The sequence below is a fragment of the Dermacentor silvarum genome, chromosome 3 (genome assembly GCF_013339745.2).
Source record: "Dermacentor silvarum isolate Dsil-2018 chromosome 3, BIME_Dsil_1.4, whole genome shotgun sequence".
In the NCBI taxonomy this organism is placed as follows: Eukaryota; Metazoa; Arthropoda; class Arachnida; order Ixodida; family Ixodidae; genus Dermacentor; species Dermacentor silvarum.
This window is the reverse complement of record NC_051156.1, coordinates 3967052-3992862: the sequence shown is the minus strand read 5'-3', so window position 1 is coordinate 3992862 and position 25811 is coordinate 3967052. Positions and strand designations below refer to the sequence as shown.

Here is a 25811-nt window from a genome sequence, read left to right as displayed (position 1 = left end):
TTACACAGCTTTTCGCCTGAAGGACCCCCAACAAATTGCAACAAAATGCTGGAAATAAAGATTTGATTGATTTATTGATTGATTGAAGTTGGGGTTGCAGCCCTTACACGGATTTACATGGTAAGAACCTTCCTTCGTGTAATTGTCTTCTACTTCGCTATCACTAATACTTTCGCCTTCTCGGCCAAACTGCACTCTTTTTTTTTTTAGTAATTTGAGTTCGAGTATAAGCACTGCTGCGCATGACTTCTATTTATTGTGATTTCAAGTGAATCCGGCTTGGCATCATTTCAGCTACTGAGTGAATTCTATATACAAGGTGTTTCAGCGAACACTTTCAAAAATTTTTTAAGGTTGCCTATGGCAGATAGCACAATTCTAGTTCACTAGCTCGTCTACTCAAAGAGGCGGACATTACTTGCACAAAAAATGAAATACATAATGGACGAATTAAGAAAATTAATCAATTACCTTATGGCCCATGTTGCAATTTACAAATTCTAGACACGCATGGAGTTTCGATCCACTTGGAACTAATTCTCAGGCTGGCACCAGTGTCGAGATATTAATTCTCTAACTTTGCGGAAGCATTGGAGTGCCAGTCACTTTCTTAACAAAATGTCGTTTTATGCATCGAAGCACAAAAGTATGAATAGATCGATATACAAATCATGGGGTTTTACGTGCCAAAACGACGATTAACGCCGTAGTGGAGGACTCTGGGATATGGGATAATTTAGACCATTTGGGGTTCTTTAAGGTGCACCTAAATCTAAGTATACAGGTGTTCTAGCATTTCGCCCCCTTAAAATGCAGCCGCCGTGGCCGTGATTTGAACCCGCGACCTCATGCTTCGCAGTGCGACACCATAGCCACTAAGCAACCACGGCCATTTAGCACAAAGGTAACTGGAACGCCATTGCATGTCTCCGCAATGTTCGGGAATTAATATCTCGAAACTGGTGCCATCCTGAGAATTAGTTCCTGGTGCATCCCGCCTTGCGAACTCCACAGCTAGAATTTGTAAATTGCAAATCGGCCATCAGTTAATATGTTAAAAACCTAATTGGTGAATTTTTGTTTATTAGTCGATTATGCATTTCAATTTTTTGTGCAAGTAATGTCTGCCTCTTCGAGTAGACCAGCTCATGAACTAGAATTGTGCTATCGACCCCCCACGCCACCTTTAAAAATTGTTTTTAAGTGTTTGCTAAAACACCCGTATTTATGGCCTCTGCATGCAAGAGGCGATGTTTCCATCCCTAATGCGTAAATGTTGTAAATAATTAGAAGAGCTTTTTTTTTGTCGCCAGTCGTTACCATTGCCTACTGGAAAGAAAATCAATATCGAGACATATCACTCGTGCTTTTCACATGCCGTTGATAGAAGACTCTGCCGAAGGGGTGACTGAAGTCTGCAGGTTTTGTTCAGGGTCAAAAAAGTGACGCGAACATATATCAACATATTCATTCTCTAGGCATAGGCTATCCATTTAGTTGGCTACCTCCTTCTCTTTAAAAAATAGTCTTTGTCCTGTGCATATATTTAAATATATTGTGTTTGTGTATAGAGTTCTCAGCGGAAATTAAAAAAAAAATGTTGAAGTGAGGAAACACGGATGAGGTAGCGCCACTGGTGCGTATAATGCATTTGTCCTCCTATTGTCAGGATTTGCCAAAATAAAGCGAAAGTGTAAATTAAAGCCATGCACGTCCGCACCAACAATGATGCTGTAAGCTTTATTTAGCCACAACAAAAGTGAAAAGGTAGAGGCAACGCAAAAGAACCCTCAAATTATGTGGGTAACAGAAATCTGGTAATGACACTTCAGGGGAGGGGCTTGCTACAGATCGCGGGAGGGGGGAAGGGGGGGGAGGGCTGTGCCCTCCCGGGAAAACTCCGGAGGGGGCTCGAGCCCCAGAGCGCCCCCGTAGTCGGTGCCTATGGGCAGACCATTCATTGCAGGGAGTGCACTGCACAATAAAGACTAGAAGAAAAAAATGGAGGCGAGGCTCGTCATGTAAACGTGACGCGATCCCTAGGCTCTCTTATGGGAGAAGGCAGAGAATAAATGTTGCTTGGAGACGCTAGTCAAGGCAAACGGCGTGATATTTCAATTTCTCTAATCTCCTCTAACAGAGAACCAATTTGAAAAATTATTACAATAAGACTGTCACAAAAGAGCGCGTAATCCAAGTGCGCGCCGCCTGTCACGCAAGCCAGCGAAAGAACCCCGCCGGCCCCGCGGCAACTTCAACAGAGGGGGAGAGCGCATACGCCTCACACAGCAACGTGAATGGCGCCTAGACGTCTAGAAGAGCATCGACGAAGCGACGTTAACTGAAGAGAGAGAGAGAGCACACGTGGGCGCCGAGACACCTTTTCACCCGGCGAGTCGAGAGAGATTGCTACAGCATGAGCGTGCACCAATGAGATGAGTCATCACCCCCCCTCGACGACGCTCCGACGGTGGTGGTCGAAGGTGTGAGAAAAGACTAGAAGATTCCCAGGCTTTGGCCATGCTACCGAATCACGACTCCGATAGGAATGTTCGAGAACGCCTGTGGAAGCTATATAACTGCCGTGCGAGAATCAGGAGTTCAGTCCGCACAAGTGATGTAACATGAAGACCAAGCGTCTGCGAAAGAAGGGGATTCCCCGGCAAGCTAGTCGACGAGTTCATCGAGCGCCTGCATTTCCGGAAGTATTTCCTTCTTCGAGATTTGCCCCGAACTACACCGAGATCGTCTGACAAGACCAACACGGGTGAATACGATTGGACACTTAGTGTTCCTATTCATTTTATAATTTACGTGTTGGGCTTTTAGTGCTTGTCGTGAATTGTTTTTTTGTGTTTGTTAATACCCATCTCATTTGTATTGTGTTGTGTCTAGCCTAAGTGTGCAAGTGTGTGTGTCTTATGTGAAGAATATATTTTGTTCTGTTTTGACAACTCTGGGCTCTGACACGGTCTTTGGACAGCAACCGGCGTTCGCTGGCGCACTAGAGGGCCCATTCTTAATTGTCCTTGCTTTCGTGGGATTATTTTCGGAAGCTGATAAATCAGCTTTAGAATTTGGTTCGGCATCTGCACTTCATTCATGGGGTCTGTGACAAAGACACTCTCTAGATGGCACCCTACAATTTCCAGCGTACAGTAAACCCTGTACAGTAAATTGCAAAAATAAAATCCCACTGGCTGCGCATGGACGACGTGGAGCATTTCCAAAACACCGTTTGTAATATTTTGGGTCACTTCCGCCTGTATCGGCACCGGAGACATCGGCGTCTAGGGCAACTATGTTACGGGCTCGGTGCCAAGAAGATTGATCAGTCATCCGAGCATAACCGTTTTCAGACATCCAGAAAGCCGACACTACTACTTCCTGCATCGTAATGAATTTTGGACAAATTATCTTCGAAAAGCAAAACTGGAAGAGCACAAAATCGGGCTTTTAGGAGACACCCACGAGTGACGTGGCATTTACGCCTCACCGTCGTGCGAGCATGAAGCAAGCGTCCTTGTCAAGTCATGATCTCGCTGAAACGCTGTGGGCTCGCATGCTGCCTTCTTTTGGGCGCAGCGCATGGACTGATCAAGCTTGCTCAAAAGTGCCAATCATCTTGTACAAGGTAAAACGCTGTGACCACATTGATGTGACGCTGACAGCGCCTTAAATGAAGAAAAAAAAATACCAACTCCCAGCTCACCGCTGCCGCGTCAGGCCACAACGAAGTGGCAGACAGCAGCCCAACAAGTGCGTGCACTGTGATTGATCGAAAGGTGGAAAATAAGCAGGAAGCCCGGCCCGGCGTCTGGTTCGGCCAGCGTGCTGCCACCAGTTAGAAGTGAGTGCAAGCACTGTTGCCTCGTTGCCTTTTTTTCTGGTATTTTCGATATCAAACTTTTAAGATATCTAGAGTCCAGTGGAAAAACTTCAGATAAATAACAAGATGGTCCTTGATGAAAGGGACAGTGCAATAGCATTCCACCTCGGCACTTGCAGCCATATATCATGACTCACTCAACTACCATAGGGTATTGAATAAATGGAGAAGATTATTATGTGAAATCATTAACCTTTTTATGTGTTATAAGCACAGCTATGCAGGCCACAGATATATTAGCCAGAACATGCCAGGTAAAAGTACAGTACTATATAAAATCTATAGGCCCTGAAGACCTCACCATGCAGGCACTTGTTTTGTCATTGCCTTTCGATTCAAAGAAACACGCAGCAAAACTTTCCTTCCAGGTTTCCTTCATAACTACAACTTGCCACAGAGTGCTGAAATGGTTTCACTGCACTCAGATATCACAGGACCACATTTTTGTTTCATGTGTGCTCGAAGTATGCCAAAACACATTTAAGAAATACAAAGGCATATACCCAATCTTATCTACTGACAAGTACTGGTATTGCATAACACCTATGCTTAATATATAATATACAAAAGAGACTCCTCAGAGTGTGTACATTGTGGCACCCCTGAAGCTTCTGTTGAACATATCAAATGCCCACAATTCAACCAACATTGGGAGACACTTCGTGACCGCCTTGTCTTAGTCGGCCCTTATTCTAAAGAAATTACTCAGACCCCCTGGTCCTCTCCTTATAAATTCAGAGAAGCTGTAAAAGCCTTGCACAATTTTTTTATGGACAGTGACCTCATTTGTAAACAGTGATGAGTGACAATCTTTGTCTCACAGCAACTTCATAACAACTTTGTCATGCCAGTGACATCTTGTGTGCTTTGGTGTTTTTTCATCTCAGTTTATGGTCATAATTTTCCTTGTTAGCAATTTCATGCTTACACAGGCAACTTGCAATTGTCACAGGTCATGCACTAACTGTGCATTATGCATTATCTGCATAGATTTGCAAGTTTGTGTGAACTTCCTTGTATGTTTGCAGATTGCATGTAGCATGTTTCTTTGACTAAGCGGGTGCGAGAGCTGTTTGTTCTATCTATATTTTCTCCTTTGAGAGAGAGAAATGTGAGTGAGTGAGGGCGCACATGTGTTTAGCTCATGTGATGGCAGGTTCTATTCCGATACTGCCGCAGTTAATAAACAACTATATTCAAATTAGCACTGGTACAATGTTCATCACCGCCTGAAAGTAACACCTTAATGTGCGACTGTTGTCAAAAAAGTAAAATCTGCACTTTTACTGAGTGTAATGCTTGTGGGGAATCATTTCCAGCTCGCAACACAATCTTGGTGCCCCACATGGCCCAAGGCATAAAAATGTTGCGTGTTCAGCTCACCTTCGAAGTGTTAAAGGGACAGCAATATAAAAAATACAGGTGCATACCAACGGATGTCGAAGTTGCTCCAGTAGACCAGATAGCTGCAGCAGAATGAAGCAATTGTCAGCCCCAGCACCCAGCAATGAAGCACCCAGCAATGAAGCACAGTACTTTCAGGCATGACTGCAGCTGTGAAGCAGTGAATCAAAGCTGCTTCGACAGGCAAGATTAGATTTCAGTCAAAAATTGGCCCATATAAGTCACAATAAAAGGCTTCCTTCCAAGGATTCTTAGTCTTAGAAACAAGAGCTAAGAATACTCGCTGACAACTTTTTCTGTTATCAGCCGTAGCATTGTCAGCTCAACTGCTCACCATGACATGAAGATATCCTTTAAGAGTATAACTTGACAGGGCTGCTGAACACACACCACTGCTCTTAGTGCTAAAAGCAGCCTCAAGTTTTGTTTTGCATTTCACTCACTGCACAATTTGAAGAGCTAACTCGTGAGCATGCCACTTATAGCCTAACTCATATTTGACGGAAGCATGGCATGAAATTTTACTTTGCCACAAGTGTCCTCGTGACAATACACTTTTACTTTACCAACAATTACACTAAATTAGAACCCAATTCACATCCATCTGCTTACACTATAACGACACTTTGTATGGTCAAGAATAGCTAAACACATATGAATTTGAATATAACGCATTTACAGCCCACTTACGCCGTAGCTACTCACCACATCCTTTTTAAATAAGGAGCATCAGTCAGCTTTCTCAATCAGCAGACTACTACAGATGGAAAAGTGTTCTGCAAAGTGCAGTTTTGGCCAGTGACCCAAAATTTTGCCGCTTACCTTTTTCACAGCGCCAATTTTTCTGGCGTGTGTGCTTTCACTGAGCTACAGCATGAGGCTAGTGCCCATTCTGCAGAGTGAGCTCAGCCAATTCAGTCACCTTACATGAAACAAGAGCTTTCGGCAGCGCCCTTCAGAATAAAACCTCTCACCTTGCTTTTAGTGGGCATGCAGGCATACAATGCAGTCTTTGGATAAGCCATTCCACCAGTCAGTGTAGTTTTCTTCTGCTAGATATGACTTTAGGTTTTGCTGTATATGGGTCTGCAAGTGTCCCAACTCCGTGACACTTCAACAACAAAAAATCAAAGGGTGTTCCAAGGCATCAAGATATGATAGCATTGTTTATTGTGACTGGCCCTCGGTTCACTTTAATATTAATGCCAAAAGGTGTAGTGAGCAACGTTCCCCACCACAGCAAATGCAGCTAATCATCACATGAGCTCACAACAGATCACGTGGGCTAACTTATGATGTGAACGGGCATAAAAGTTAGCTGCCACAAAACTTATTCCCCATGCATGTGCTACACAGTGTTGCTGTCAGAATTGTGGTCATCCTTATCGCTGCAAGTATGGCCAATAATTACCTCAAAGTTGGAATCACCGTCACTATAGATATAGCAAGCCATTTCCAATTTACCCTGAAGCAGACTTAGAAGTCACAGCACTGCAAGCAGCAATGCGGAGATGACAACTTTAGAGTGGCCATGCTTAATGGTAAGTATCTAACATCCTACAGTTGCTACAGTGCCACCTATATGCCTTGAGGTGCATGGTTTACCACGTACCAATGCCCCATTGATCTATTAGATGATATAACTTTGCACTAACTTCTCACGACAGCGCACATGGGAGAGTGAAGAATCTAAGCCTAGTAGGCAAACAATTCGGCTGCTCCACACAAGCATCCTGATCAATGACATCAGCAGTCCTCACAAAAAATGTAGAAAGGAAATGTTGCAAACAGCCTAGGAGACAGTGATGTTGATTTTAATATCATGAAGTGCTGCAGTATGAGATCAGTCGCCTAACTAATCTTAAACTTTAATTTGGCTGCACTTTCTGCGCCAGTTATAGACAATGCTGGGCACAGTACCACACGAGTTCATTTTACGCAAGTGCAGCATGGCACGAACAAATTGAGGGCATAATACAACAAGTGAGCTATGTCACATGCTGTGAAGCACATTTCATTTCAATTGTCACTGTAACCTATGTGATGGTAGAACAGTGGCAACAAAGTGCAAAGCGGCTTGCTCAACAGGAAATAAGGCACACAAAAACACACCTGAACGAAGTCAGCGTGCTGCAATTGCATACAAATCTGTCAAGGCAACCTTCCAGGAACTGAACCTGTGCTCAGCGACTTCCAAGAGCTAGATTGACTGCATTAACCAAATAATGCGAAGCACTGTGATCACCGTGCCACATCTGCCACAATCACGGAGCAAGAAACCTTTAGGAGTGGAAACTCCGCCAGTTGCGGCGACCAGATAATGTCACAAGCCCGCGGAGCCACTATCATGCTGGCGGCACCTGGCGGCTGAGAAAGAAATTACCGCCGTCTTGGTTGCCAAGGCAACCGGTCACGTGTGTTTCTCTCGTTCGCGGCCGTGCGCGTTGCTCCCGTTCGGCCACGCGCCTCACAACTTCTACTGAGGGCACTCACGCATCCCACCTGCATCCCATCTTAGGCTAGCAATTTCTGAACAAGGGTACACTGCACGTATCAGCGCTGTTAGTATTACGGCCCTCGAACAGACACCGACAAGAACAGTTACTGTTTGACTTAAAGGCCCACAAAAACAACGCTACGGCGTGCACGCTGAAGCGAACGCCGAACGCCTGTGTTGTCTACTTTGAGCGCGGGAGACACGGGCGCCGCCGAAGAGAACGCGCCCGAGCGGCACCACCGATCCACCGGGTAGCGGCTTTTTTTTTTCGCTGCCGCTTGCATGACGTGCCGCAAGGCGCCGCCACTGCATGCGCCCCCGTCGGCGCATACTAATGTGACGTTATCTGGTCGCACGCGAGCGCCCGCGCTGACGGGAGTTTCTACTCCTAAATATTCTTCCTCCGTGGCCACAATAAGCTTCGCACAATGCCTGCACTTCCACACCAATCAGTGTGAAGGCCATTTCACATGTTGCTTAGTAGAACTTGCTGTTTGGGCTAGTTAGCAACTTGCCATAGTGAAGTAATTAGGCGCAAATTTGCACTCCCGCATTCATGCATACACCCACGCACGCATACACTCAAGAAGCACCCTATGTGGGGGGTGTTCTTGAGTGTATGCGTATGTGGTTGTGCGCGTGAATGCAGCAGTGCAGAACTGCGCCTAATTTCTTCACATATGTTGCGAAAGCAACGAAAAAAATTGGTGTAGTCACACATGTCGCAATGCAGTTTTTGGAGAGCATTTCTCGTACATTCAAAATTAATGCATCCTGTGCTACTCAAATTTAAGAGTGAATGAATAAATACAAGACAGTGACAGAGTGTTTTGTTAATCAGGAAAATTCGACCTCAAGCCACCTCCTGAATTGTAATGACAATGTGAACAGAGCACTGAAGGTACACGTTGGACTGGTGGGGCTGGATGCATGGGGGGTGTTTAACTCGGCCTCAGGAAGGGGTTACGACACCCGACCTCCCCCCCCTCCGTCGGTGCACCACCGGGTACACTGAAATATAGTGTCAAAATTCTGTCCTCTAAGAAACTATAATCTGCTGAAGTCCCCGTGTCAGAACATTGGCTATATGCTGAGGATTCCCCTGTTTGCCAACTGTTATTGTGCCTGAACAATGAAATGAGTTCATCTACTCCTCCCTCTTGGTTTCTCTTTTTTGTTTGTTTTCTTCCGGCACAGCAGACACACTGACTACAGTGTTGCGACGAGCAAAAAATGCTTTCTATTTAAAGCTGGAAAAAGTGTGCAAGAACTTTGCAACTCCACAGCGGCATTCTAAATACAATTCAGCTGGGCTTTGTTGCTGATGTACTTTACCAGTGCTGCAACAACAGTTTATATATAGCTTATATTTTTACTCGGAGAATTTAGTCGACAAGGAGCAGCAGCAGGGGTGCATCCTTTAACACTGTTTAGCCAAAGCTTACGAGACTGCAGATGGTACTCCACTAATCTGCTGGCATAAACCTTTTGACAGCAACACAACCATGAACGTAGTTGTGCATATTTTTTTAAAAGAACATGAACAGTTACTCAACCCATGAACTATATCAGAATGTTATGCTTAACACAGCATAACATTTACTGCTTCCGTCAGACATATAGTTCACGATTCTATTACAGCACTACACTAAGCCAAACTCTCTCATACCACGAAAAAAGTAATGAGAAGCTTCAGTGTTTGCTTCAGCTTTTCGCAGACATGCAGTCCAAAAAATTTTCTTCTCTAATATGTGAAAGTCTGCAGCACCCTAGAAATTCCGAGGGAGAGAGAAGGGGTAATGCTTTACATTCCCGGTTGGAAACACTTCAGTTAAGAACATATCAAAACTGGTCTGTCCAGGAATTGTGGTGCATAATTTTCCATGTGACCTTGTTCTCTTATGGAATGCCGAGTGTGCCCTTTTATATTTCTGCAGGAGTTGTATGCACATGTATCATGCAACTGGCCAAATGGTGTGCATAAGGAGAAGCTGCACAACTTATGTTACTAAGAAAACAATGCACAATGTTAAACATCAAACCTCTTGCAGTTCAATTCCGCAAGAGGCCACACCATAACCTACACCATTAAGCGTGCATGCCAAGACATAACTCGATTCCTTCGTATTGCAATACAGATGAGTGTGAACTGCTCTAGCGCTTATTGAAGCTAAGAATCCAATACACTACAGCGCAAAATTATAGCAGCTTGAGCTCATCAGATGCTTTAAGGGAAATTCAGCCCGGCTTTCAAACAAAGGCTGTTGCTGTGTAAAACCTTTGTAATGAACTATGTAGCTGACAAAAATACAAAACCTATCGTACCATTCAGTTACACACAGCTACCTCTACTGTGCATTCATAAATGCACTTGGCAAGAGCTTGATACCCCTATCACATGCATACCCAAAAAACCCTTTTAACTCTATCATCTTTATCTCGAGGGAGCTGCACTTGGTGTCACAAGGTCGCCTTTCCGCTAAAGGAGTTTAATGAAGCTTTTGATGAAGGGAGATCTGTGCTCACCCTCGGCGGCCCATACTTGTTTTAAAATTGAGAATTTAATTATTGTTTGGATTAAAATTAATGCTGCCTGTGTTTAGGACGTTTCTATAAAATTAAATGAAAGTTCAAGCACGATTCAACAACAGTTATGCTTGCTGCTGCACAATACTCTCGACCTAGGCCGCTTGGTGCCAAGTTTTTGTTGTCTTTCAGGGTATTTAATAAGCCCTACAGAATCGGGTCGAGTCTGCTTGTCGGGCTGGAATATGCCTGTAGAGTTCATGTAACCACTGGGCTGAACAAGCGTCGAGTCGGGCTAGGTCAACCTGACTGCATGGGATAGGTTGACCCAGCCCGACACGTTTGCAGTATGCACGCAGACGGGTCGGGCCAGCCAGCGCCTAGACTTGCGCGGGAACACTGCTACATCACGATTTAGGCGCCGGCAATGGGAATAACATCTGGACGAGGTTAAGACAAGCAATGTGCAGTAAAACCTCATCGTAGCAATAAGACCCATGAAATAGAGCTGTTGCTGACAGCAGTGGGAACCAGAAGCCCAGTTCGAAAGTGTTGATGTCTTGGCTCGACGCCGTGTGCCATCGTTGTCCAGACTAGTCAGAAGCAAGTTTGTGTAAACGCAGTCACGTCGGGCTCGGTCAGCCAGATTTCAGACTCGACCCGCTCGCGTTGAGTTCATGTAAATGTGCCTTTGTCATGCAGTGGTCAGATGGTCACTCATAACTGACACTGGCACAGTTGACAAAATAAAAGAAAAGCTCACAAGGTCACCGTGCACGAAATGTTTCGTTTTAGTATAGTTTGCAGCAGTTTGGGTAGCAGAACACAGAGCCCACTCGCCACGCCAAAAAAGAAAACGTAAGCATAGGACAGCTGGCGTGACTGTCAGCAATGCGACATTTAGGCAGCGCACTTTGATTTTTAATGAAGTGTATGTTTTTTACATGAAATAATTTTATGGTAAGAGCGTTAATTATAATAGCCATGAGCATAATTAGAAGTTACATTCTTGTACTTCAACAAAAACCAAACATCCCTGAATGCACTTCTGGTGGCTTCTTTTAAAATCTTGTTATTGGCCATGTGACACGACCACAAATTCTTTGAGGTGAACCTCCCTTAGGAAGTTTCGCGCTCCCTTATTCTAAAGAAGTTGGTGGGTGCCCGTGTGACACAGGTATAAGCCAATCACATGGCCGTTACCAGGAAAGTAGGCTGCATAAGACGTGGGTTTACTATCAACTGAAGAAGTGTGCAGACAGAAAACTATGAAGCACAACATCTTGGCCCTCCAGTGTAGACGTCATAATCATCATTGCCACAAGGTGACTGCCTCCATGTTGTGTATATGAGTTTTGTTTGAGAGTAAAGGATTTATGGCAGTCACTGTGGTCAAATCCAAGTTGCCTTGGTGTGCTCGAGCAGGCCACGCCTGCTCGCAACTGAACTGCACACTAACACTTCCCCTTGCTCCATCCAACCTGTCATTTATAGCTGGGTGTGAATGTGTTAATGGCTACCCGGGGAGGCACTGCATCTCCTAACACTCACATTTTGCCAATGTCTTAGTACAGCTGGATGAAACAAGAGCTTTTAGAGCAAATGCCACACATTATAACCAGCCGACGTTTTAATTTCAACTTCAGCATGATGAAGTGATCGTAACGTCAGTACTGATACAGCCTCTGGAAGCTTCTACAACACCTGCTGCTTTAGTAGCTATGGAATACTGTGTACAGCCAGTGAGAAATCTATGCCAGAAGCAGGAGACCCATGTCAGAAAAGGCACAAATCTGTGTTTCAATGAAATCAGAGATGAAGCATTCACTAAAGCAAATGCATTGCTTTTTCTCATTACTAATAGCTAAAATATGCCTACCACAAATGATATAAGTAAACAAAAAACACCACATCAGCTGAAGAATTTTTTGAAGATGGTCATGTTCATCATAACAGCTCTTTGTAAACTGTACTAACAAATGTAAGCTTGCATTACCAGCAATGGAATTTTTATTTTCATTTATTAAAATTAAGTTTTCCTTTATTTTATATTCAATCACAAGTTGTCCAATTCCCGTGACAAAGTATGCGTCAAATGCAGTGTATGCTACATCAAATGCATGTGCCCATTTTACATTGTTTTTATTAGTTTCTACCATCCTGCTGTTGCACTGCTGTGAACTTGAGTCCTTGAATCCCAGTGTACATGAGCAAGTATTTGATCACCTTTAAACAGGCAACGTAGTGACCTTTGGTTAACTTCTTGTTTGTGCAGAAGGAGAAACTGCCTTATCACAGTTCCCAACATGTGAACAGGCTCTGTATAATGGTGCTGATGTGATCTCATGGCACAATTCTGGACCCAAGTAGCACATTTCACCTGCACTTCAAGCTGGTTGTGTTGAGGAATGCTGTACAGTCCCTAGGAACACAGTGGGTACTTGAAAACAAAATTATGCTAGCTCCTGCGCAAAGAAATTGGCACAGCTTCAGTTTACAACGCAGCAAAATGCAATTGCTTTGACAACGCAGTGAAGGCACTTTATGTACTGGTTAACAAAGTTTTGTTTTGAAGCATTGCTAAGAAGAGCATTTAATCTACAATCCCATTGCTCTATAAGCAGAAGGATCGAAGTGTGAGGTACACTGGTTAAACATCAAGTCAGTGTGAGCGCCCTCCAGCTTAGGTCAAAAGTAGCAGCTGTATTTGTTAACTGGCTTTAGAGAGGTCCTTGTAAGAAGTCACATTCGGAAGAGATAATGTGAATAATGGTCCTGTACAATGTCATAGTAGAACACTAGATATATTTGTGAAGTTTTTGTGGTATGCAAAATTGTGATGCAGCAAACACTGCTCACGTGCCACCACGGGTACAACAGTCTCTCCCTTCAATTATAACGTACTTGACGTAGTGTGTTAGTGGAACTAAGCGTGTAATGCAACTTCACATTGTCTCTTGGAAAATTTTTGCTGTAATTATTCAAGCAAAGCAAAGCTCCTTGCATCTCACACGGCCAGACTTGCTACATGCATTCATCTTTGCCTTGCATAAAGTTTAGTGCCCCTTCATTCAAGAATGACTACACGATCACTTACAGCCATTCCATGCCACCCTTTCCTTTCACATCATTGTTTTCATGACCTAGCTCCAAGCCATGCTTCTACGCCCTACTGTAAACTATCAACGTATCCAAATTCAAGAGACTCATCTCACCATATTCAGCACATGCACAACTGCCCTGTTAGCACCATGACGCCAGTCACCCACACAGATTTTACACTGTACTTTGGTTTCTCAACCAGATTGCCAAGGCAAGCTGCATTATGAATCGTGCCAGCAATATTTTTCAGGATTATTTCAGCCCTGCTCCTAGTTTAGAATCTTCATCCTCACCTTCTCAACTGTGCCAGCCAGTTGCGAAGAGAGAGAGGGAGAATAACTTTATTGAAAATGCCTGCAGTCGATTAAGCTCCCTCCACTGTGCTTTCATCGCTTTCATAGCGACGCGGCCACTACGTCAGTCTCATGTGTTATGCTCCTCTGCTCGCTCGCCCCTTCCGCGGGTCCGAGAGGGCCACCACCCCCTTGCTGGGGGTGCCGCCTCCCTTCTCCTCGGTTTCGCTCAGTCGCTGCCTTTCTAGAGCTGCCGAGACCTGCTGGACGGCCTTGAGTTGTATTTCTTGATGGTAGATCCTCGTTGCAGCCTCTAGCTGCGACGGGATCGTCATCTTCTCACTGACTTCTCTCGGATTTACGCCACAGTCCCAAAGGATGTGAGCCGCGGTAGCTCTCTCCTTCGCACACAGTCTACACACATCACTCGTGCGAACACGTGTGCTTAGCTAGCACCGGGGTCAGCAGGGACCCCGTCTGTAATTGTCTGTATAACATTGCCTCCTTCTGGGTAAGCCCCGGGTGAGGTGGTGGCATAGTCTGTCTGTTCAGTCTGTACCATTTCCCTATTTCGTTGAAGGTGGTCATCTTGTCCTTGGCACTGTACCGCGACCAACACTCCGAGTCGGCCGTGTTTGCAGCCGCGCGGTTGGTTAGTCCTCACGCGGACGCGCTGGCCGTCTCGTTGTGGTTCGCATTCCCGCGTTCCGACACGTCACTGCCCATGTGGGCCGGAAACCACTTGATCACCGCAGCACTTTTGCACCCAACGTCTTCGACCTTGCGCAGTATGCGTGCGGCCTCACTACATACCCTACCCTTGGCATAGTTCTTCACTGCCGTTCTAGAGTCACACAGCACTGTAGTGCATACGGTGTCGGAGAGGGCCAAGGCGATGCCCATCTCCTCTGCCTGGTGCACTTCTCGAGTCTGGACGCTCGCTGCGGTCTTCGTTGCACCTGTCGATGCTCTGACGACCACCACTGCGTATGCGTCGCTGCTTCCTCGATACTCCACCGCGTCCACGTAGATGGCGCCTTCTTCTCTGGCGTGGAGGTCCACTAGAGCCCTGGCCCTCGCCAACCTCCGCTCCTTGTTGTGCTCAGGGTTCACGTTCTTCAGGATCGGGCAGACCCTGGGCTTCCTATTGATGCTATCCGGTATAGGTACGTTGTTCTGCTGCTTGCCTTCCCTCGGCTCGAGGCCAAGGTCCTGCTGTATCTGTCTTCCGGTTCTCGTTTCAGAGAGACGTTTCAGTGGCGCTGTTCTATGTGCCTCGGCTATTTCGCCCAGCGTGTTGTGGACTCCCAGCGCCATGAATTTTTCGTTGCTGGTGCTCCCGAGGAGACCGAGTGCCGCCTTATACGCCTTGTGTATGGTGGCGTCTATCTTGTTACGTCCACTCGGCCTCCAGTTGTGGAAGGTGGCGATGTACGTTATGTGGCTAACTGCAAAGGATTGAATGAGCCCCCCCCCCCCTAGTCAGGTTCTCCTCCTCCATCCCCGCTCTTCTGTTGGACACCCTCTTGATGAGTCTCATTGCCGCGGCCGCTTTGCCCGCGAGCTTGTTCACCGTTGACTCGATTTCACTCGATGACCAGCCCGAGCACTCGAATCTTCTTGACCTCCGGTATTACTTGCCCTCCCGCCGTCTTAATCGTGATCTTGGGACGCTCGTACTTGACTTCCTATATTTCTTTTCCTGCCCACTCCTTTCGGTGGAATCACCAGCAGTTCTGACTTGGCTGGAGAACAGACGAGTCCAGACCCATCCAGCTGCTCCTCGATGGCGTTGACCACTTCTTGCAGCGTTGTCTCAATGTGTCCGTCGCTTCCTCCCGGTACCCATAGCGTAACGTCGTCGGCGTAGATGGTGTGCCGGACTCCCGTTACTCTTTCTAGCTGGTTGCCCACCCCGATAATCACGAGGTTGAAGAGTAACGGGGAGATCACCGAGCCCTGCGGGGTTCCGACGCTGTCCAGCTTCTTTTCGAGCTGCAGGTCTCCCGTGCAGATTTCGGTGGTCCATTCCGTCAGGAAGTCTTTGATGTACTCGTATGTCTTCCTGCCCATTTTTAGTCTGGATACTTGGGCCAGGATAGCCGAGTGCCTCACTTTATCGAAGGTGCTCTGCAGGTCCAGTCCGAGTATGGCTCTGTTGTCCTTGGTGCCCGTCATATCGTCGATGGTCTCGTTCTTCAGTGAGATCATGGCGTCTTGCGCCCCGAGCTTGTTCCGAAACCCAATGATGGAATTTGGGTAGAGCTCCGATTCTTCCAGGTAACGCTGCCACCTGTTCATACGAACGTGCTCGAGGACCTTTCCCACGCACGAAGTGAGCGAGATCGGTCTGAGGTTCTCTATGTTGGGTGGCCTGCCAGGCTTGGGGATGAGGATCGTCTTGGCTGCTTGCCACTGCTTGGGTAGCCTTCCATCTTGCCAGCACTTAATGTAAAAGTTCGTGAGCGTTTTGATGGCCACTTCGTTGAGGTTCTTCAGCGCTCTGTTGGTCACTCGGTCGGGACCCGCGGCAGACCTACCATTGAGATCCTGCAGGGCAGCTCTGACTTCCCATGTCTCGATGTAGCGTCTCGTTCTCGTTGCCTTGGTAATCCGAGTGTCTTTCTGTGGGGGTGGTCGGTAGGTACTTGGCGTCCAAGTGCCGCTTGATCTCGTCCTCCCCGTGTTCGCAGATTGCCTTGTGTAGGATCCTGGCCAGGTTGTTGTGTTGGTGGCCCTTGGTCTTTGTTTCGTCAAGGAGGTGCCACAGCATGTTCCACGTCTTGCCCTTGTGTAACTGCCCGTCGGCTTCATTGCAGGCCTCGTTCCATTGTTAGGTGCATAGCACCTTGCACTGGACCTCGATCTGCCTGTTGAGCTCGGCGATCATCCTTAGACTTCGGTTAGTTCGTTGCTTCTGCCACCTCGCCTTTATGCACTGCTTGGCTTCTATCAGGTGGGCCAGCCGACTGTCCATCTTGTCTATCCGTTCGTCCATCTCCAGCTCTTTGGTGGCTCTTTCCGTCATCTCAACGACGTTAGCTGCCCATTGTTCGATGTCCGTAATGTCCAGTTGCACGGCGGGTAGTGCCTTTTGCCTTGGCCTTCGAGCGGTACGACCTCCACGATGTAGTGATCGTTGCCCAGCTCTTGGCCCGTGTTCCTTGCTCTTTGACGTGTCCCTTTCGCTCGGCGGGCTGTCGTGCGACCGGTAGCCCGGGAGTCTTGGTGTCTCTTCGCTGTGTGTTTCTTGTATCATTACGTCTGTTTTCCTCGTTTGTTGCTGCAAGTGCTGCAGCAGCACCGCTCTCTTGCCTGTAAAGCCGTTGCAATTCCAGTGCCAGACCAAGAGGTCTCTCACTGGCGGTGTGGTTACTGCTATACGTGCTGTCCCGGCCATGATTTCTGCAGTTTGGCGATGATCTGTGCTTCCATACTTTGCATTTGTGCCTGTATGTGCACCTGCAGCTGTGTTTGCATCTGCGCTATCATGTTCTGGATCGTGCTCTGTTGGTTGTTGTGAATGTTGGCTCTGTGAGAATGTTGGTTGTCATCTGCTGAAGCGTTTGCTCGAGCATGGTGAGGCGTTTATTGGTTACCTTGCTGGTCATCTCAAGATGGTCGAGTCTGTCGCCCTGTTTTTCGATTCTCTCCATTATCTTTCGTTCTTTGGCGCCCTCTATGGCTCTCCTCTTGGGAGCTGGTCCTGCCGCTTTCGTGGCTCTCGAGTCCACCTCGACCTCTGGTTCGTCCTCGGTCGTCTCTTGTTTTCTCTGTTGTGCGGGCGTCGGATGCTGCTGCTGTTGCTGCATCGCAATTAATGTCGTTAGCTTCTCGTTGATTTACTTGATGGTTGCGTCCTGTTCGGCGATTCTCCGCTTTAGCTTCTCGTCTCTCAAGGCTTTCTCCACCCCGTTCGCTTCTTGGATCTTCTTCACGGCGTTTTGCGCCGGTGGTTGTCTCTTTTCTGCCATGTTTGCCTTGACTGCGTCGGCCCAGGAGCCTCTCTCCCTCGACTGCGACGGTCTGCAGCGACTGGCGCTCCTGCCTCTTTTGCTGTCATCCCTTTTGCGGCTGCTGTCACAGTGCTTTGATTCCCCGCGGGGTCTCTCGGCAGGCGGCGCTCGTTGCGGCGGAGAGCTTTCCAGGTCCGGTTGTTGCTGCATGGCTTCCATCTTGCGTTCCCATTGCCGTTTCTTGACCACCTACGGCATCTTGTACTTGTTTTTGCATTCCTCTCGCCCGTTGGATGCTGTCCCCCGCATAGCTTGCACTTGGGCTTGCATTTGCGTTCGTGACCCTCGCTGGGGTTCGTGATTCCGCAGCTGAAGCACACTTTGGTGTTGGTATTCGGGCATACGTCTTCTATGGCCGACCCTGCTGCATTGCTTGCACACGTCAAAGTGCTTGCGGTAAAGCCCGCACCTGAACAATATCGAGCCATACTTGACGAAGTTCGGTACTTTATGTCCTGCGAAGAGTACTATCACCGTGGTTGTATTGCCGATTCTGTGCGCCTCCACCGCTAGGGGGTTGTACGGGTTCACGATGTTTTTGGCTATCTCCTCCGTGGTATCGTCTACGGCTATGCCCCGGATGACTCCTTTCACCATGCCATCCAGCGCCGTTCGGTAGGCGCTGATTTCGTATGTCTTACTTCCCATGTTAAGGGCTTTGACCTTAGAGTACAGCGTGGCGTGCCTCTCGTCCGGGGTGCTGACCACAATGATGTTTTGATGCACGTTTGTGCAGATGGTGTCTGCTTTGGCTTCTTCCTTTGTTACTTGAGCCGCTGTCCTGATGACCGACATGATAATTGAAGCCTCCGTTTTCGCTACGTTGAGACCGCCACGTGGTCTATGACTACCTTGGTGTCTTCTTTCGGCATATGTATGGGCATCCTTGCCGCTTTCGTTATCGAAGCTGCAACTCCCTTAGCAAAACTGGCTCTGGTCTTGGGTCTAGACTGGCGAGTAATGGCGGCGGACTCACCATTTTCCTTGCCGGCCATGATCTGCTTGATGCGCTTGCCGCAGGCTGACCAGCCTTCGGCTTCTTCCGGTGTAATGTCCTCTCCGTGAACTTCGATGCACGTGCACCCGCCGAAACTGCCGATGCTCAGCGCTGACGCCATGTTGTCTCCCATCGACGTGACCACTTCCATTCCAGACGCCATCTTGGTCGTACCTGTCGCTGGGTTAGGCCTAGCGGCCAGGCCCGTCGCGACCGGTGGGCGAACTCGTGGTAGGCCTACGTTAGGCTTAGCGAAAAGTCCGCACCGCACCAGAGAAGAGTCCTCGTAAATCAAGAAAATAACGTACCGCTTGGTCAAAACTGGTACCGGTCGATGCCTCGCACCTTCGTGCACACTTTGGTAGCAATTATATCGCGGTAACTGTAAATTAACACTGCATTGATTGGCATAATAGCAGGAGTCGATGTGAAGCGGGTCCGCTCCCGTTGACAACCGCATGTTCCCCCCAGTTGCGAAGAATTTTTTTTAAAAACTTGGCAACCCTAACCATAGTTACCTTTCTGTATCCTTTGCAGCAGTGGTGTAGTAGTCGTGAAATCAGTCTATTAAACCTATCAAGTCAATTAAAAGGCAAGTTCATGACGTTTTCCGTTGTACCAAATGGATATCTGCAACAAAGGTGAACTGCAACGAACTCTCACTTTGGGTAAATTGGTTATAAATGGGTAGTATACACTACTGAAGCGATCTTGGCAAAGATGCAGGTCAGGCAATTTCATAATTCTCATTAGCAGCCTTTAGATGGCACCTAAGCAGACAACGCGTACACCTGGCTGTTTGTGGATGACGGAAGCTCGAGCACACTGCCTTTAGTTTTTTCTCAACATGCTGCAGCCGGCGCCTAATCTTAAAGGTCACACCAAGGAGCCTCACATTCCAAGTCCTGTAGTATTATTTCTGGCAAGCAGTAATGGCAGCTATGTTTTGTTTTATTTTGGTATGAAAAACATTTACTGCAAGCTTTTTGTGAACCATACACTCGTATTTCAAACGTAAAATCTTGGAGACTGCTATATATCTACACTATCTGAATCAACATTTTACATGACCCAAAACATTGTTGCAGTTGACCTTTAATACCAGCAAGATGGCTTGCATGCTAAACTGTCATACTTGAGGCATACACTTTCCAAGCCATATGGCCAGTTTTCAGATACTGCATGGTTTGTCCGGAAAGTGCAAATTGATCATAGACCAGTGTATTTCCATATCTTTGAAGTTAATTCTTGAAGAACGCCAAATAATTTGTATGACATGGCTTCAAGATAAAAAGCAGGTATCGTAAGGAAACTCCCAGCAGGTCAATTGCTGTTGAAAGGTCCATTGTAATGCCACTGCTCAAACCACAAGTTACCAATAGCACCGTGTCTTTGTTCAATTATTTGGAAAAGTGCAGAGTGATATCAAAGGTGTGCACAAGGTTGAATTCTTTGAGAGAGACCACAATTTAAGAGATTTTTGTGAACCATTGCAAAAAATATTTAACTCTTGCAGGATATGGTTCAGTGGGTGAAAACACCTTTCAAAAGTTATGCAATATTTAAAACATGGCAGCAAGATATGGCATGCACCGTTGTGTTTAGCATTTGCTGTGTCGAAGTGGGCTTTAATGGGTCGTATTCTGAAACGTTCCACTTCGGCGATAGTGTCGCCTAGGCGACAGTCACGGTCAATAAATCAACAGGCTGCTCACCCGTGACGTCTGCATGCACTGCCCTACATGTGTTCTCGAACGCTTCACAACGCACTAGAGCGCACCGTGCGAGTGCAGGGCCGCGATTTTGTAGCAATTCCTTCCCCGATGATATTCCTTTTCGCACTTTGTCAGTGGTCAGAGCAACGTCCCACTCGTGTTATCAAGGCCATCAGCCGGCCGTGAACAGTGAACGATAACAGTGCCATATAATCGAGCGAAAATCGCGGCCCTGAGTGGCTCGGGCGTGTTGTTTTCGAGTGTATCGGCCGCAGTACGACACAGCCGTGTTTGTTAATTGAATATATGTCGGGAGCACCCAATGACACCGTGACGTCAAAATGACGTAGACCGCAACTATTAAATGGCGCAATTCGTTTTCCGGTTTTGCTAAATCAGCCAATCAGCGCGCGCCCTTGGTGGAGGCTTGGACAATGTGAACTATCGCCTACGCGGAACGTTTCATATACGGCCCATGGTCTTCCAGCTTTTATTTTTATGCACTAAATGCAGTCAGCTGTGCCGAGTCGTAAGGGGTCGCTCATGGAAAGCATATCGGCTGCCGCTGCCGCACTACATTCCTATCGAGGTGTAAATGTGGGCAGTAGCACAACTGAGGTTGCCCTCTCAAAAGATCCCGTATAGCGAAAGCTTCTGTCGCAGAAAAGGAAGGCGGGGTCCATCCCCCCGGCTGCAGCATTGGAGGCCGATCCACGTAGATGCCTGGGTCATCGCAGATACATCACAAAAGTGTCGCGTACTTTCTTGAAAAGCCATTGGCCAGTATATATATTTTTTATTTATTACAAATAGCTACAGCGTCCGAGTTAGGAATTATCGTAGGGGGGTTAATTACAAACATAAAGGTAAAAGATTGAACTTCAAGAAAGACAGCATCATATCATTTATGGTATTAAAAATACAATCATCATAATTAGAGAGAAAGACAACACATCCAATACCAAAAACATTCGATTATAAAATTTGTTACACAATGCATGAAACGGTACACTGGAAATATTGTCTAAAACAGATTCATGCGAAGTTCTCTATGGCAGATGAAAAATTGGGTGCAGACACTATCTCATCCAGGAGCAAATTCCATTCTGCAAATGTTCACGGAAAGAATGAAAACTTAAATACATTAATACGACTTTGGTAGGCCCTTATTTTCTTGGAATTATCGCGTCTCTTAAACTGATAATGAGGTGGTTTTAAATATATGTTCTTATCGATTCCTGTGTTACCGCTGTTAATGTTGTGTAAAAGCTTTAACCTGATTATTTTTCTGCGTGTGGACAGGAACTTCCGACCCAGATTTTCCCTGATTTGCGAACCTCTAATTTTGAAGTCGTAGATGCCCGTGATGAATCTTGCAGCCCTTTTCTGAACACGCTCTAACTTCAAGAACTTTTGTGAAGGGTCCCATGCTGCGCAAGCGTATTCTAACACCAGCCTAATATATGTAAGATACAAAGTTTCCTTCAAAGGTTTGGGTGCATACTTGAAGTTCCTCTGGAAAAGGTGCAATAGGCAGCATGCTTTAGCGCTTGTTATGTCTATGTGGGATGTCCAGTCTAATGCCGCCGTTAGTGACGCCCAGGTATTTGACTTCATCAACGCATTGCACTAAAACATTATTTAGAGAGTATGAATTAGACACCTTTTTCTTCGTAAATTGAGCATAACACTTTGCTACGTACAAATCCATCTTCCATTTAGCACACCAGGAACAAATTTTTTCAAAATCAAACTGCAACACACTTGTATGTTCGGCACATGACACAGGATGGTACACAACGCAATCATCTGCATACAGTCTGATATTCGAAACGAAGCCTTCACTTAAATCATTGATAAAAATGAGGATCAGCAACGGCCCAAGGTCCGACTCTTGAGGCACACCTGACAAAACATCAACCGTTCTCGACGTCGCACCGTTCAGAACCACTTTTTGCTGCCGTTTATACAAATAATCTTTAAGCCAACCATAAAGTGAATCGGGAAGGCCAAGAAATGACAGCTAGTGCAAAAGTAAGTCATGCTGGACTCCATCAAACGCCTTTCGGAAATCAATAAAAACAGCATCTATCTAAAGCTGAGTGCAACGTCACGTATGAATTCAGTAAGTTGAGTGGTACAGGATAATCCCATGCAAAATCCATGCTGGTTCGGGATGAAAAAATTAGGAAGTGCATATTGTGCCGGGAGCCGGAACGCATATATCATATGGTTCACATGAATGCATGTTCTCGAAGTGTGGCTGTATGGCCTAGTGGTTACGACGCTCGCCTTGAGAATAAGCGTACGCTAGTTCGAATCCCGCCATGGATATTTTTTTTCTTGATATCCCGCTTTGCTGTTTTTTTTCCTCTGTTTGGCGGCGCGGTCGGTTGAGCGCCGGCGCCGCGGCGGAAGCCGCGGTGCCGGGCGCTGACGTGAAGCGGCGGTCGTTGGGGTGTTGCGGAGCGCAGCGTAGCAACACCCCAAATAAATAAATACTGCTCCAGTCAGGTAGACTGCTCCCTCCCTACTAGTGAGATTATATTTGGATCATCAAAACAGTGATGCGTTTATTAGGAATGCCGGCTGCCGGCACAATATCCACGCCCAAAAAATTATCGTCATGATGATGCTTAACAAGACCAGAGTAAAAAACATGTTCTAGTGTGTCACAATATTCGAGTATATGACTTCCCGCGTTGACCATGTCATGCCGCTTTCAGCAAACAGCAGTTTCTTTTCTTATTTGATAAAGATAAATGCAAGCATGTAAGCATAACGCGAATCTACCGTGTACAAAGCCAGGTGAAAACCTCACAATGAAACAAAGCAATCCACGAGGCCAGCGGCCGGCCTGCAGAACAACTCAAGTGTTACATCACTAACCTTCAAAGTGACTGGAAATGAATGCGCATTGGTCGACGGGGAATCGCTTGATAAGTCTTGCTCTGGCATAGAAACAGCAACCTGCAAGAAGCGGACTTGAACGCGTGCGCATACGGCGTGCGTCTAAATGCCGTACAAAAATACCTCACGTGACCTGATCCTAGGTACCTAGGGACAGGATCGTTAGGGACTTTTGAGAAGGCGCGATGGTGGCTCCAAGTGACGCCGTGGCCATTTATTTCTCTAAGCCGTGGCGCGTTGAATCTCTGGCCACGTAGATAACCAAACGGAGGTTATCTGATTGGTGGCTATAATCAAGGCAGGGGTGAAATTTCACCCACCACAAAGTACAAAATATGTTAATAGTGATGGCTAGGTGGCGTATGCCACCGCTCGATTTAAAGGGTTCAACCTCATCCATCCATCTATCCATCGTATATTCAAAGCATTGGGGCAGCGCCTTTTAAGGACAGTAGAGGCAAAATAGACTTGAAGCGGGTAGAGATAACCAAAGTGAGGTTATCTGATTGGTGGCTAAAGTCAAGGCAGGGGCGAAATTTCACCAACCACAAAGTACAAAATATGTTAATAGTCACGGCTAGGTAGCGCATGCCACTGCCCGATTTAAAGGGTTCAGCCTCATCCATCCATCTATCTATCCACGCCGACCGCGCGTTGTTCAACGCACGACCTGCTCTATAAACTGAGGAGGTCGTGGTTCAATGGGGTGTTCTGTGGTTCAACGCTGGTTGCGTAGTGTTAGAGTGCCATGTTCTAGTACACTCTAGTAGAAAGTTGTTGTTTTTTTCTATGCTAGTAGGGGTATTCTGTGCTAGTAGTATGTCAGCAGTGGGTTAGTGTTTCTTAGCGAAAAGGCGTGCAGTAGTGCTGGTGTGGCATAGCGGCCTTTGGTCTCGGTGAACTGTGGTGGTGTGAGACCTGTATTTTTCAAGAATTCGGTGGTGCTGACGATCGAAATATTCTAGTGGCGTAGCGCCTGGGCGACAGAGTTAGCGAACCGGCGCTGTGTAGCAACGTCGCCGTGTCCGCCTTTTTCGGCAGCGTCATCACATCGCACATGCACCTTTACTTGACAGACGTCGAAGGCGGAGGTACTGTACGTATGTACGTGTTCCTGGCCACGACTGAAGTCACGTAAGTAATATAATGCTTAAGGTGGTGTTTACTCAACTGTTCACGTACGCGTCCTTGAAATGAGGCAGCGCATGTTCTCAATCGCGTTCAGCGCTTGTGCGCTGTCCATGATTTAACGCGATTTAATTTTATCGCGGGCTTTACGACAATTATCGCGTAGTGCTGTGAGCCTGACATCACATGATCTGCCAGAATTCCACGAAAAATGCAGAGTAGATGCTTGGGATTTTTGCTACTAAGAGCACGATAAACACAGTGAGATGGATGGAGCTTAATACCGTTCCCTGTGGTTTTCAGCAGAATTTCTGCCTGTTTTTCACGCTCTTAGTTTTAGTACTGGGACGCATAGTTCTGTGCAAAGTTGGCATGAATGAGTGTGGCAATATGCGTCCACAATGACTTCACCGCAACACATTTGTGGAATGCGGTGACGGGTAGTAAGACGGCCCGAGTTCTAGCTTTGATGCCCCCGCTGCCCTGAAGATACTGCGCCGCCAGCGTTATTATAATCTCAGGTGTTCTCAAGCTCTCCCTCTTGTCGGTATTATTATTTTCACATGCTAAATGGTCTCACCGCAATACATATCTGTAGTGAGGTGAAGCTTACTAAAGTTGCCAAACGCTTTCACAGTGTCAAACCTAACAGATTTAGAATGACATGACCAATATACCAGCACAGGCTTTCACTTTAATAATTGTATTAGGACTGTCAAACTAATCTTACAGCATCGAAACACAACGTAAACACCTCAACAGTTGATTAGCAAGAAATACAGGCATGGAAAGCACAAGTCTAGTGGCCAAGAGTGTGGTGAAATGCTTTAAAATTACTAAATATTTTAACCCGCCGGGGTAGCTCAGTCAGCTAAGGCGTTGCGCTGCTGAGCTCGAGATCGCGGGATCGAATCCCGGCCGCGGCGGCCGCATTTCGATGGAGGCGAAATGCAAAAACGCCCGTGTGCTTGCGTTGTAGTGCACCTAAATCTAAGTACACGGGTGTTTTCACCATTTAGCAAAAACACCCATGTACTTAGATTTAGGTGCACAGTAAAGATACCCAATATTTAACCATTGATGCAGGTTTACCAGACTTACTGCGATATTGGTTGCTTTACAATGAAAATAATAGTATTAGATAAGGGGACAGAAGCAACGTGTTCTGCTTGGTTATGCAAGCCACATGGCCCCCAGCAATACCCAAACAGGGATCTTGTTTACGCATGCTGCTTATGCCCTCTTATCTAAAGCTGTCTAATGTCAGCAGTATAAAGAGAGGCTGTAGCCATATTGCTTCGAACTTCTCCACTTTTGTTTCTTCTATACTATTA

The 25811-nt window shown here is 46.6% G+C and overlaps 1 protein-coding gene across 4 annotated transcripts in view; it reads right to left on the bottom strand.

Annotated features, from left to right (window-relative positions):
- Window positions 1-23448, bottom strand: part of LOC119443696 (RNA-binding protein 12) — a 77245-nt gene extending 53797 nt beyond the window's left edge. The window contains exons 1-2 of one of the 4 annotated variants that reach the window (XM_049663187.1): window positions 23329-23443; window positions 5320-5355 (exon numbers count right to left, since the gene is read on the bottom strand). The gene's annotated coding sequence lies outside the window, so the exon portion shown is untranslated. Of the gene's footprint in view, window positions 1-5319; window positions 5356-23328 lie in introns of all 4 variants that reach the window. The other 3 variants (XM_049663186.1, XM_037708411.2, XM_049663188.1) reach the window with 3 other exon arrangements.
- Between the last annotated feature and the right edge of the window lie 2363 nt (window positions 23449-25811).